The sequence below is a fragment of the Salvia hispanica genome, chromosome 4 (genome assembly GCF_023119035.1).
Source record: "Salvia hispanica cultivar TCC Black 2014 chromosome 4, UniMelb_Shisp_WGS_1.0, whole genome shotgun sequence".
Lineage (NCBI taxonomy): Eukaryota > Viridiplantae > Streptophyta > Magnoliopsida > Lamiales > Lamiaceae > Salvia > Salvia hispanica.
Window position 1 is genome coordinate 46,759,493 of NC_062968.1, and position 15,637 is coordinate 46,775,129.

General features: G+C 34.4%; 1 long non-coding RNA gene across 1 annotated transcript; it reads right to left on the reverse strand.

Annotated features, from left to right (window-relative positions):
• Positions 1-4,422: 4,422 nt before the first annotated feature.
• On the reverse strand, positions 4,423-6,403 carry LOC125224429. The gene is made up of 2 exons (XR_007176875.1): positions 4,908-6,403; positions 4,423-4,676 (listed from the first exon to the last, which is right to left on the reverse strand). It is a non-coding gene; the product is annotated as an uncharacterized LOC125224429 (long non-coding RNA).
• Between the last annotated feature and the right edge of the window lie 9,234 nt (positions 6,404-15,637).

Below are 15,637 nucleotides of genomic sequence, written 5' to 3' on the forward strand. Positions count from 1 at the left end.
TTGTTTTATTTGTTTTTCTATGTTTTTCTGTGTCTTTCTCCCACTTAGCCCATTGCTTGGTCTAAGTGTGAGAAGTTTTATGATTTTAGTTTTGCATTGATCTCTCTGTTCCCCCCTTCACGACGATGGCTTAGGGACAAGCTTGAGTGAAGTGGGAGGGGGAGAGGAGTCAATGCATTACCCGTATTACATGTTAAGAGTCTGTTAGTTTTAAGTATTGTCACATGAGCCAGTGGATTTAATACGGCATGATTCCCTTAGTGAAAGTAATTGAAGATAGGAGGCATTTCAACTTAGAAGCTTTTTCCTTAAATGAGCCTAGTTAATTTGAATGAAGCGAGAATGACGGAGAATGCCTCTACTTACTTAGTTGTGAAGCCCTACTATATAGTGAGTTATAAACCTCAGATAACTTTGAGCTAACAAATGTTTAAGGGCCACCACTGAATGCTTAGGGAAGAAGAGCTATGAAGGAGAAAGAAAAAAAGGGGGAATTGGGTTATGAAGGCATAAGCTGGACGAAGTCCAGGGTAAGGCGGTATAAGCTGGACGAAGTCCAGGAGAAAAAATGGAGGAACAAGCTGGACAAAGTCCAGATAAAAAAAAAAAAAAAAAAAAAAAAAAAAAAAGAGGAGGAATAAGCTGGACGAAGTCCAGAGGGGGGAATGGTCTAAAACAGGAATAATGATAGCCTGACCCAGGAAGGAGAAAACTCTCATAACCCAACGCTTCAGTGGTGTAGCATTAACTTAAGAGAGAATCGATCCTAACATCCCTGGTGAGGAATGAGTGATCGAGTGAACCTAACAATTGGGTAAGTAGAGAGCTATCTTGACAAGCTGACAGATTGGCTAGGTAAAGGAAGGGAAAGGGCCTATTTGGAGGAGTGCAAACTATTGGAATGACCTTAATCTTGTGGGGACAGATGCCTAAAAATTGAAACTAGCTCATGTATATATGTGTTTTGCGTGTTTGTGTGGTTTTCTTATATTTCTTAGTTTTTCTTGTGTCTAGGTTTAGGAGTCGGTCCAGAGATAACCTCGCTTGAAATTTGCCTTATTCTTTTTCTTTTCTTGTCTTTATACTTGAGGACAAGTATGGTTTAAGTGTGAGCAGTTTGATAAGGCTAATTTCATGCATCGGTATGCGCAAAAAAATGTTATAATTTGCTGGGTCTAACACGTTTCCTAAGCCAGGTGTGTGAAGAAAAGCGCTAGATCAAGGAAGTAAGGAAGGAGATGGTCTAGCGAGAGAAAGGAGTGAAAATGAGCAGAATTTACAAAGAAAAGTGGCGTGACAGAGGAGTCTACAGCTGAGGGCAACAAAGTCATTATCAATACCTCGCTGGGCCCACCTAAAACGCCTATATATAGAGAAGAGCATGCAACGCAGAGATATAGTTTTTACTCTTCTTAGCTCATACATTTTCACACACACTTGGGAAAAATTCTGGGGATAATCGTGATAGGGGGGGTACTTTCTAAAGATCTCGAGTTTGGTAACACCGTCCTAGTGAGGGCGAAGATACAATTGTTTTAATTTCAGCTGTTTTTGCTAGTTTCCACCGTCGAACTTCACTTTTGGGAGTCGACTTTGATGTTGATGATGTTTAACTGCTTATCGCTCATGGATCTGAGTTTAGCTGTTTAATTTCAAGTTATTTTGCTTAGATCTCTCTGCTGTTAGCGTAATTCTTAAATTGCTATGTCGATCTCTGCTTATTTCGTTATTGAGGTGTTTGATGTGGAATTTGGTGACAGATCTGTGGTTGATTGAGTGTTCGGAGCTTAAATTTGAAAATCTGACGTGATGGAGAATTTCTTCTGTTTGGAGTCCGTGTCGGACGCTTGGATCCGGAGTGGATTTAGCGTCTGAAGTTGGTTTTGGCGTGTGAAAGAAACAGTAGTTGATAGACTTGTTTAATTTCCTTTGTTTTCTATTTCACTTCGTCTAGGTATGCAGATCTGTTAAGTTCTTCGTTATTTATGCATAGATTTCAAGTTGTTTTTTTATTTGCTTATGTGTTTTCTCAGAAGTTTTATGCGAATTTGTTTTTTGATTTGGCCGGAAAAAAAACAATTACTTTTATATGTATTAAATACAATAAATGTCAAGAAATAATATGAGGTTACATTTCAGAATTTGAATGTCCGAATACATATCAAGCTACTCTCTAGTTACAAAATAAATTACACACAAGTCGACGAGAAAGAATATAAGAATACAAATATGTGAATGTTGGGCCTCTCTTTCGAGCCCAAGGGTCTCATGGCCCGATGTTTTGAAGAAGTAGCCCGAGAAGCTTCAGGCAGCAGACCCATGCCTTGGTAGGCCCACTTGGCAGCCCAATTCTTTTTCCAAGGTCTGCAATGTGCAAACAAGACATTAAATTCCTACCAACTCAGGCGTACGAGTTAAACTACCCCACTCATGATCTGGAACTAGCGGCAGTGGTATATGCCTTGAAGATTTGGAGACATCACCTCTACGGAGATCGATGTGAGATCTTCACGGACCACAAGAGCCTCAAATACTTTTTCGAGCAGAAAGATTTGAACATGCGACAACGCCGATGGCTCGAATTAGTAAAGGATTATGACTGTGGTATAAATTACCATCCAGGCAAGACGAATATAGTGGCAGATGCCTTAAGCAGAAAGGCTACACCCCAATTGGCCACCTTCCTCACGCAGAATGAGGAGCTCCTACGTGAGTTTGCTAAGATGCGACTGGAAGTAGTAAGAGCAACGGAGACGGTGGAAAGTAGGATCACCACCTTGGTGATTGAGCCAGACTTAAGGGCCAAAATTGTTGAGACTCAAAAGAATGATGAAGCATTAGAGAAAATTCTTCTAAAAGTGAGGACGGGAAAAGAAGAGAGTTACTGCGAGGAGGCGGATAACGCCATCACGTTTGAAGGAAGATTGTGTGTGCCCAATGACGAGGCACTCAGAAATGAGATCATGAGTGAAGCGCATGAGACACCTTACACTGCTCACCCAGGGAGTACGAAAATGTATCAAGATATGAAGAAACAGTTTTGGTGGGATGGCATGAAGAGGGGCATAGCGTCTTTTGTAGAAAGATACCTAGCATGTCAGCAGGTAAAGGCTGTGCATCAACGACCCAATGGAAAGTTGCAATCCCTCGAGATCCCAGAGTGGAAATGAAAGCACATTGCGATGGATTTCGTGACAGGATTTCCAAAGTCGCAACGAGGAAACACTGCTATTTGGGTGATTATAGATCGCCTCACCAGAAGCGCTCACTTTATACCGATTCGTATCACTTACGGATCAGACAAGTTAGCTCAGATATATGTACAAGAGATCATACGCCTACATGGAATACTAGTGACGATCACTTCAGACCGTGATTCAAAATTTACTTCTAGATTTTGGATAAGCCTATAACAAGAGCTGGGCACTAGATTGAATTTCAGTAAGCATTCCACCCACAGACTGATGGGCAGACTGAAAGAACGATCGAGACCTTGGAATATATGCTGAGAGCCGTAGTGCTCGACCGTGGAGGAAACTGGGAGCTAGTACTACCACTTATAGAGTTTACCTACAACAACAGTTATCAGGCGACCATGAACATGGCCCCGTATGAAGCATTTCTGGGATGAAGTCGGTGAGAGAAAGATTCTTGGACCGGATTCTGTGGATTAGATTATAGAGATGGTATGACATGTCCATGGAAGAATCAAGGAAGCTCAAGATAGGCAAAAGTCTTACGCAGATGCTTGCCGAACCGATCTGCAGTTCAAGGCGGGAGACAAAGTGTTTCTGAAAGTATCCCCGTCTAAAGGGATTACGAGATTCGGCGTCAAGGGCAAGCTAAGACCACATTTCACCGGATCCTATAAAATTCTAGAAGAAGTCGGTCCTATGGCGTACAGATTCGCACTCCCATCGAGTTTCGAGAATGTACACAATGTTTTTCATGTGTCACAATTGAAGAAATATGTGTTCGACCCCAAACACATAGTCCACCAAGTAGAAATGATGTTAGAACCAGATTTAAGCCATGAAGAAAAGCCTGAAGCAATCTTGGATCGGAAAGAAAGAGTTGAGGAATAAATCTATTAAAATGATGAAAGTTCTTTGGAAGCATCACGGCCACGCAAAAGCTACGTGGGAGTTGGAAGACAAGATGAAGGAAAAGTACACAGAACTATTTGAGTGGCAAGCAGCAAGCAAATTTCGGGACGAAATTTTTGCTAAGGAGGGTAGAATGTAATACCCGCTCTTTTATTTACCTTTTCTTAACATTTAAGGTCAAACCAGAGAAACGTTCGTTTCTTCTAATTATTTTCGAACCAGAAATATTAGTCGATGACAATGCTTGTTTGCTAAATTGAAGGGTGTCGGCCGGAAAAAAAACAATTACTTTTATATGTATTAAATACAATAAATATCAAGAAATAATATGAGGTTACATTTCAGAATTTGAATGTCCGAATACATATCAAGCTACTCTCTAGTTACAAAATAAATTACACACAAGTCGACGAGAAAGAATTTAAGAATACAAATATGTGAATGTTGGGCCTCTCTTTCGAGCCCAAGGGTCTCATGGCCCGATGTTTTGAAGAAGTAGCCCGATGGGCCAAGGGCAGCAGACCCATGCCTTGGTAGGCCCACTTGGCAGCCCAATTCTTTTTCCAAGGTCTGCAATGTGCAAACAAGACATTAAATTCCTAATGACAAGAGGAATTAAAGGAACATCCTTTTAAGAGAAATGAAACAACAAGACTTTATTAAAGAGGAAATTAGAGGATGGCAAAGTCAGCTCCCTAATACCCCTTTCACGACAATAGCTATATGAGAACAAAAACTTTGAACACCTAAAAGTACTAAGACAGTCAGCAGCCTGCACTTAAGGAAAAATGGCAGTAATACCTTTCTTAGAGTAGACCAAAAGACTTGCCAAAGGAAGCAAGGTCAGATTGAACTCCTCTACTCCCAACAGCCCCTGGATTCTCTCTCTTGTACCTGCAAAAATCAAACAAAGTGTATTAATGCAAGAGTACTTATGCACAGGCAAAACACCAAGCTTTCTTAAATTAAAGGTGGTGAAGAATCATCAAAGAGGATTTTGCTGCAATAAGAAAACAAAGGATGAGCTCAGCCCGTTCACCTTTCACGATACACCCTATGTACAACCTCACACAAGCTGCCAATCAGCCCATAAATGAGACAAGACTCCATACACAATATGAACAATAGAAGTTAAAGTAGACTATGAAAGAGAAGCCAACACATAGCTCAAAATAGTAGATACACTCCTGCACATTATCTACCCTGCAGATTTCAGAATTTCAAGACTCCTATATATATGCCTTCCCTTGACCTCACCCCTTTACTCAACTTTTCAACCAGCAATAGAGAAAGAGGGCAGTGAGCGAGCTAAGATCAAAAGCACTCCATCTCTCTCCTTTTGGTCCCTTTCACCACAACAGGTAAATCATCAACACCCTCCATGTCACTCCTTTTCATCCATGTAGAACACCACTACACAATCATGCTTAAGCACAAGGATATCACTTAGCAAATCTACAACACAGAAATAGTAGGAAACCAAGCAGAAGCATGTGTAGAAGCACCTCAACTTAGAAATCTTAAATAGCATGCTAAATCCTAAATCCTAAATGAAATCAGTAAAAACACTAGCACACCCTCTGCTTTTGTTTCAAGACATCATGCAAGGCTCAAGAACATAGAATCATGGCTTTAGGAACCTCACAGCAGTAGCAAGCTTTAATAATTTAAGGATCAACACTCTAGCCCCAAACACTAAGCCCATTCCAGTGAGTGAACACTTAAGTTCCGGACTCAAATTAACAAAGTAAAGAGGAAGTAATAGAACTTAGCTTCGGGGTCGAGAAGTGGGACCAAACGGGGCTGTTCGGCGAGGGCCGAATGACGACGGAGCCCTGGGGAACTGACTGTAGCGGCGGCGCTGCTGGAGCAGCAGCGTGAGGTAACGGCGGCCTAGGTCTCTAACCGAAAGGGGGCAGAGATAGGTGCTGCGCCGTAACGAAGTCGGCGGCGCTGGCTTCGCGCTGACAGGCCACACCCCACGCGGCGACAGCTGAGCGGGCGGTAGATGGGCTCGACGGCGGCGAATCGCTGTGTTGAGAAGTCCAAGAACGGAGAGAGAGCTGGAGCAGAGGTGGCGGCGGAGCTCGCCGCGTGATAGCGGCGACACCGGCTTGTCGTCGGTCCAGAGCTGGGGGCTGGCGACATTGCGTGAGGTCGCCGAGAAATGGAGCTAGTGGATGAGATTATGAATCGCGACGGCTATGGTGCTCCGGCGACCAGGTGAAGCGGCGATTTCGCCGAGAGGAAGGAGGGAGACGATCTAGGGACTTATTTCTTCAATTTGGGGATTTTGTGTGAATTGGGAATTGAGAGAAGGACCGATGGAGTTAGGAGTATTAGTGTTGGGCCAATTCTACTTTGTTTTGATGGGCCTCTTTAATTAAAAGTATGGACTAAGAAATTAAATAGAGAAGGTGGGCTACCTGTTAATTGAATTTATTATGGAACTTGGGCCACTAATTAAATAAAGTAGGAGTTGGGCTTGTTGTGCCTAATTAAATCACGAGCCCTCCTAAGTTGCTCGATCAAATTTTTATGTGAAGGTTCGCTAATTAAATCCCGAGATGATAATTTAATTTCGAACGAGATACATGGAAAGTAATACTCTCAAGGTTAAATGAATAATGTCTTAAGCTTCTCTAATAAATTAAATCTCCCGATTTAATTAATGTTTCAAGATTTCTAAAACTTTTCTAGAAGACTAAGAAGAAGAATAAAATGACCACGCATAGGATGCATTCATGTTTAAGTTATTTGACTTCTTAAAGTCTAATTAAAGTATTACCTTATTTCTAAAGGGACGTCCTCACACATCGTTTAAGATCAAGTCAAGGAATTTTCGACTATGGAATTAAGCTTTTGAGGTGGGCATTTCTTTCAAAATGTAAACTTGCCTTCAAGCATGATTATGTGAAAATTATGCTATTTATGTTTTGTCATGCCATTTTATGTTTTATGGATTACCTATCTGCTTGGCTATGCCAATTATGTTTAATCGAATTCGGGTCCCAGTAGGGAAGTAAAGCCTACTCGGACTAGTGTACACATATGGGGATCGTGAGCTAGCTTTTAAGTTGGCCGATCCAGTGACCGTCGTGGAATGTGGCCACATTCCCGGTTCACATACGTTTCAGATATGGTATGTATGTTAAGTGATTGCGCAATCAATTTTACGAACAAAAATACTTTTAGTGACTCGGGCCTTTTAAGTTAAAACCCTGTGATCACTCAATTGGCTGACAAAACTTTTACGAAAATTATGTTTCGGCAACGTGCCCACTGAGTATATCAAATACTCAGCCCTGCATGTTTCTTTTCTAATGTGCAGGTTGAACGTGTACGAGGAGGTGAAGGTGTTGGGACAAGACTTTTAAATAAGTAGTTAGGTAACCCAAAGTAGCATGTCTTCATACGTGCTATTTTGTCTTGGACTCTTCCGCTGCAATCTAGAGTTATGTGCTAGAAAGCTATGAACCTAGTCTTGATACTCTGAACACGTTTTGACTATGTACCCATATGCCTTTGAGACTATTGCTTTAAGTGGTTCCACCCTTCTTATGTTGTCCTATGATTGTTGAGAATTGTTTAGTCGCGAAATAGCTGCGCTCACTAGCACTAGGGAGTTGTGGTCGTGACAATCATAATAAACATCGATACAAAACAAAAGGAAATTCTCCATCACAAACAAAAATGAACACATCATGTAAAATACATAAAGATATACTCTCTTTCCTACCAAAATTAATAATCAACATTCTTTAAACCTAAAATAACATAGAACAGCAATTATTAGTGATAAAATTAATCAAAATAAATGATCTACTTCCTCCTTGAAACCTCTGCTTATTTTCTAGAGTTATATATTTGTTTGTATATATAAATTTGACCCTTGGGCCTTTCCTATTTTATTAACTACAATAATGGCACTGTGAATGTCAAAGGAGAGACAAGCAAACCTTTTTTTTATTAAATTTACGAAGAGAAGCAATCAATATAAATATATATATCTAGGAGTATAATTATACTACATATGTCTATATATCAACGGAAAATTCAACTAAAACATTTGCCACGTCTAAATATACATTGAGTCCATCCCTGTAATGCTTTAAGTCAATTTTTAACTTCAAAGAAGATTAACAACAAAATGCCGTAAAAAGAAAATTCAATGCAACAAAATGCCGTAAAAAGAAAATTCAATGCAACAAAATGCCGTAAAAAGAAAATTCAATGCAACAAAATTCGATTTGACACTCTCAAAGATAGATACACAAAAGAAAAGTAAAATATATAAATACAAATCCCTTTTTGAATTCAAAGTAACTCATGTTAAAACTACAATATTTCTTACGAACTTAGTAATAACTGAAAAAAATATAGCTCTCCTAAAATATGCAAAATACACAAGAACAACAACAAAGAATCAATAACTTCCAAAATCTAAACAGACAATCAAAATACCAAAAACTCACAAAATACCAAAAAAAATTTCTCAAAATTCACAAAATTCACAAAATACCAAAAATTCACAAAATACCAAAAATTCACAAAATTCACAAAATTCACAAAATACCAAAAATTCACTCTGCAACTAATTCTTAAGGTTAAATACCAAAAATTTCTTCTCAATATACATATGAAAACACCAAAAATTCACAAAATAGTAATATACCAACAAAAACACAACAAAAATAAGAGTGGGTGTACATTTTCGAAACTAATGGTAATATTTAAAATTAAAATGAGTAATAATAAAACATAAACACATGATAAGATAACAACTTATGGAGAACCTTTTCTTCAAAACTTGAGAGACTTTTTAATTGTTTTCATAATTTCCTTATGTTAATAACTGCAGACTCATTCTAATGACAACAATTTAAAGTATCAAAACATTAATAAATCATTTTCTTGAAGTTCGAATAAATAAATGATTTAGAAACGCAAAACTAATTCTCTAATTACATAAAACAATATCCAAAAGTTCAAACCCACTGTGGACTTACAATTTATAATTTTGAAGTTATTCTATTAAAGATTAAAAATAGAAATATAATAATTCAAATATCAAAACAAATAACATCTGCAAATATTTACATGAAATAATTAAACACATTACAACAATTAAAAGAGACACTGATAATTAAACCTCAACTGCCAATATTATATGATTAAAGCAGGAGAAATTCGTAGAAATACATATTTGCTCATCTTTCTTGAGTCCGAAAGAATCAGAGTCAACAACAAAATGAAAATTAAAGATGAGCAATCATACAAACCAACATAATACTAATATAATAATACTTAGACAAACGACAAAATAACCACCCCCATAAGCCTATCACATTGTCAACAAAAACACCTTCAATCCTTGGGCTCAATCTTAACCGGTACCAGCTTATGCTTCTTCTTGGAATACTTAATAGATCCATCGAACTCTTCAACCAGCTTTCTCTTGAGACCCGGAGTAACATCACCTTCACTCTTCAAAACAACACTTTTCTTGCGATCCAAGGATGGACAAACATCAACTACAGCATCAACATCAATGACAAAATCTTCATTCATCACTCCAGGAACTCTGCACAAGCCATCAAGACTCACAAGGCCATCATCGGGAAGAATCTCCAAATCAGTTTTTATACCACTCGAGCCAGGAGAAAACAACTTCTCACCATACACCTAATATGCAAAATTAATTAATTAATTAATTAATAATAAAATCTAATAGTTATCATTAATTACTACAAAAAATTAATTAATACTACTCTAAACTACCTGCAGAGAATCTTGATCATCACCCAAATTCACAATGGGAGACAGCCTATCGCACTCTTCTAAGAAAAGATCATCTAATGATTGCGAACAATTCCCTATGTCCAAATTTGGAAGAATATTTGCAGAATATTGACGAATCAAATCCTCATTAGTAACAACTTTTTTGACATTATAGGGTTTCAAGCTTAAGAAATCATCCTCTTTCCTGATAGAAACCTTGAAGAGGAATACTTTCCCAGTGATAAAACTTTTAACATCCTTCGGCACGCAGTTTACTGGAACAACCTAATATAAATAAAAAAAAATATCAAATTAATTAAACTAAAACGAAAAAATTATACACTGTATTTATTTTTCTAACCATACCTCCCGGGTATCAACTTCAGAAGCCTTTTTGTTCATTATATTGACACATTCCTTGTCCCAAACCACCAATTGTGCAGTACTTGTACCATCAAAGACTGAAATCTTCAACATATACCTATAAAACAATTAAATACAATATAAAAATCAACTTTATATATATTAAAAAATACACCAAAGATATCAAAATTAAAATAATTATTTAAATTATAATACCTCATAAAACCAGAGCCATCAAACAATCCACATCCAGAGCAGAAAAACTGATTACCATCCTTAAGAACCTTTTTTCCACATTTCTTGCAAGAAATATAGTACCGATCGCCATAGCAACTAACTGATTCTACTCTTGCACAAATCCAATAACTTCCATCCTGTACATCCAATAACTATAAAATATTTTAATGTATCATAAGTATAACAGAACAAAATAAGAAAACATTTAAATTATTTCATACTTCAAGGCAAAATAATGTTTCAATCGACTTCAAATTTCCGGCAATTTCATCAACAACTTTAGGCTCGTAAGACTTTAACGCCAATGGTAAACCAACTGAGAATGACTCATCATCCTTAATCCTATAGAAATAACAAAAACATGTTAAACACAAAATAAAATAAAATTTATAAAAAGGAAGATCATTTTACAAAATCACACCTTTCTCTAAGTCGATTGATCTCCTCAATATCTTTGTTGAACAATACTCTTGAAGCATTATAAACAGTCCCACAACGAATTTGACCTAAAAGAGCAAAAAACAAATAAATATTAGCATTAGTAAAACAGACATATATAAAAAAATAATTAAAAAAAACATACCATTGAAAGTAGTAGCCTTGCAAAATTGTACTAAAACAATTGGTACAATCTTCAGATCAAAATCACGTTGACTCAAAAAAGAATCAACGTATTGCCCCCACAGAGTGCAATGAACAGATACATGACTATAAAAAAAATATACAAGTTAGTTAAAAATTATAGTACTCAAAACACATAATTAAAATATAAGCTTAAAAATAGAATTTTACTGCTCATCCTCAATAACCAATTCCAGCAATTTAGAATGCTTTTCATTAGAAACCCTAACACAATCTTGAACAACTCCCACCAAATCTGGAATTTAAAATGAAACTAAAATGAAAAATATATAATAATAAAATTAAGTGAAAACCCCAAAAAAATTTAACGTAAACATACCAAACAAACCACAGTTATTAACATCATCAATACTGCGAATACCATTGATACTCATTGTATTATACATGCAAACGCAAAACCCAGATGCTTCAACTTTTGTGATAACAGACTTTTCATAAATATGGATTTTGAATGCATGTGATGTGGTTTTGTATTTTTTGGGAGTATCCTTCACGAAAAAATTCTTGATATAATATATTTCGCCTTCATTGATAACACGGCCTTTTCTCTCTATCATACTCTTAGGAAATGTGACATGTATTTTGACTACATGTAATAAAAACCATTTGTCAGAATATATATAATTATGCTCGTAAATGCCAAACAATTTTTATACAAATAAAATATATTATAATAATACCTCCTCATCATGCATTATACACTCAAGCGAAGAAACAACATCCTCCCTACCAGCCCAATAATTGTTATACTTATAAACACAACGCACTTTAATGAGCTGTGTGACACTTGCCCTCGTCAAATTTGCTAGCAATGTAACACCTTGCGCCATTACGAATTCACTTAGATAAACTGATCATTAAATAATAAAAAATATTATTAGATATAGCAATCGCAAAGCACAAGAAAAAAATAGAACACAAATTTTTTTTTAACCTGAAATCAGACTTAGCAATTAACAAAGCCACAAATGACCCTATTTATAGAGAAAATTTAAAGACGATTTTGAATCGAAAAATTGGCTCCAAAAAATTACACAGTGGTTATAAACCAAATCTAAACTAATACCCATAATACCTCTAGATAAACTAAAACGAAGATATCTAAATATCTAAATACTGACACAAATCGAGATATATGCATAAAATAACAAATAGAAAACACGTGTGTATACTCTAACTTTTGAATTAAATTTCATTTATTAAACATTACATGCATAAAATCACATATCAACAACAGGTGTAACACTAATAAAATATTACACATCAACTTCTAAATTTATACTCCCTTTATTAAATATATACATACGGCAGCAAAATAAAGCATAATTAAAATACATTCTGCAAAAACTGTTCATCTGTAAATACTAACCATTGTCAATCTCAAAACTGAAGTATATCAACATTTAATTGCTGTATATTCTTCAATTATAACTGTATATGTTAATATTTTTTTATTGCTTAGCTTTAATATAACATACTGAAAAAAAGAAGCAAATTAATAAAATTAATAAAATTGTAGATAAATGAAGACTCTGGAATAACTTCCCATATTAAACAAACAATGTAAATCTATATACGAATAAAATTTAATAAAAAACCTATAAATACACACAATGTAAATCTACATCGGAATAGACCTTTTAAATTTATGTCAATCATCAATAAATGAACTACAACTCACTGCAAAAGAATTCTGATTTGTATTCCTATCAATAGACATGAGAGAATTTCTGCAGATACAAATTCAGGGAGTACAATTAACATATCAATTTAGGAATAGAACTATCCCTTTGATTTTCACACAAATATCAGAAATATTAATGCAAAAAATTTAACATTTAAAATATACATATAAATTAATACATGTATACAAGCACCTCAATATTTGATCAAAAGATCAAAACTTTAAAAATTTGTCAAACAAAAATAAACACAATGATAAAACAATAATAATACAGTCTGTTTAAAAACACAACATTCAAGACATACAAACAAACCACTCACCACTAACTCAATAATCGTTCTAATTACATGAGAAACATAACAAATACAACAATTAAACTAAAGATATAATCAATGTACAATAAATACGTACGCCATAAAGTTTATTATTAGTTGAAAACAGAAAAATAATGATTGCAGTGTGAATATATCAATAAAACAAAAGAATAACTACACTACATTTGACAAAACAAAACCTGCTCTGAATCAAACAATAAATTTATTTCCACCAAACAAACATTTATATACAACATCTCCAAATGTAGAACAAAATTTATTTTCGGATACAACTTAGACAAACATATACTCCATGAACAATTAAAAACTCAAACAGCAAATACCAACGTTAATTTTTTTAACAATAACTGGAATTTATAGCTAAAATAAATCTATATCAAATGATTTTTCTTGGAAGTGACATTGTTTGAGCATACTTCGTGCAAAATAAAAACTTGAAATGTATTGGGTAATTGGATAATTGGATAACCAAAAATACTACTCCTATAATATGTCCACAGAACAATGCTATTGGAAAAAAAAACTTATATATAATTACTTAAAAAAACTTATATATAATTACTTAAAAAAACTTATATATAATTACTTTTAAAGATATGTCAATCAACAATAAATGCAATACAACTCAACGCAACTCAATCCTGATTTCTATCAATGGCCAATAGACAATTTCTGCAAAATTACAAATTACAGAGAATAGAATTATCATACTTTCACTATAAATTAATGAGCCGAATTATCGTATCGATTTTCACAAACAACAAATCTATGTGACCAAATTTTGTACAACCAAAACCTAGTCTACTTGACAAAAATAATTTTATTCAAAATTCACTCTATAATTTAAACCCTAAATACAAATTAGTACAATTTAAACCTACACTCACAGTTTAACTTTTAATTTAGGGAAATTGGTCTCTAAAACCATGAACTTTGCCTAAAATTTGGTATTTTCCATGAACTTTAAAATTGGTATATAATATCACAAACTTTGCATTTTGTTTGGTATTTTCCAAACTCACTCAAATAAGATATTTTCATCAAAATCTTATTTAACATAGGCAACCGTGATATGTTTTATAATATTTGAAACCACTTTTTAAGTTCATAACATGTAGCATAAAAAGTCACGTTGAAAACCACGTTGATTTAATTGTGTCAAGTATGATAAAAGCCTCGTAAGTTAGTCAAATATAGTAATAAACATGCCGTGGGAAATACCAAACAAAATGCAAAGTTTGTGATATTATATATCAATTTCAAAGTTCATGGGAAATACCAAATTTTAGGCAAAGTTCATGGTTTTAGAGACCAATTTCCCTTTAATTTATGTCAATCAACAATAAATGCACAACAAATCACTGAAAATGATTTATGCTATGTATCGATTGCCAATTTCTGCAGAGAAATATCTATCACAACGTAGAATTATAATCGCCAATTTACAATTTCCACACAAATATTACGACATTAACAACCAAAACTCAACAATTACCTTAAATACATGAGTAAACTTTAAAGGATTACAACAGAAATATGAAAAAATGATGGTAAATCGTTTACTCTATAAATTATATATTTCATATACAACAACTATTTTATTTATTATCATGATTATCGCCAACAGAATTTCAATATTTATTCATGTTACATAAATATATAACAATCTCTAGAACAATTTATTCTAAAATAAAGACGAAAAATACAGATTACTATTTAAACATATACATACAAACAATTTAAACATATACCCACAATGTAACTCTTAATTTATGTCAATCAGCAATAAATACACAACAAATCAATGCAATCTAACTTTTAATTTATATCAATCGGCAATAAATGCACAACAAATCACTGCAAATTATTTCTGTTTTGTATCAAATCGCAATATCAAAATTTCTGCTGATTCCTGCTGCACAGCAAAATAATCATTATCAATTTGTAATCTACACAAAAACAATACACCATCAGCTAGCTAATCAAAATTTTAAAATATACATATAAATTAATAAATATATGCACATATCTCAACATTCATGTAAAATATAAATACCGAAGAAGTTGATATCGTGTACATCATACAAATTCAACAACACTCACAAGTTAAAATAACACATCTCTATATTTATCTTTTAATAAAATAACAAAACATACACGACCTTGAAAACAACAATCAATAAACAAATCAGGTTGAGTGGATATTTATGACTGAAAAATACATTCACCAAGACTATAAGCTTAACTATTACTATATATCTAAATAAAAACTTGAAATGGATTAGGTAATTCGATAATTGGATAATAAAAAATACAACTCCTATAATATGTCCACAGAATAGTACTATTGTTAAACCTCAATCGAAGTGGCATAATTTGAACCTCAATCAAACATACAATTACAAAAAAAAAATTATATATATTTACTTAAAAATGACTAATACAAATTAACACTACTTCCAAAACAAACTATAAAAACAAAACATGTA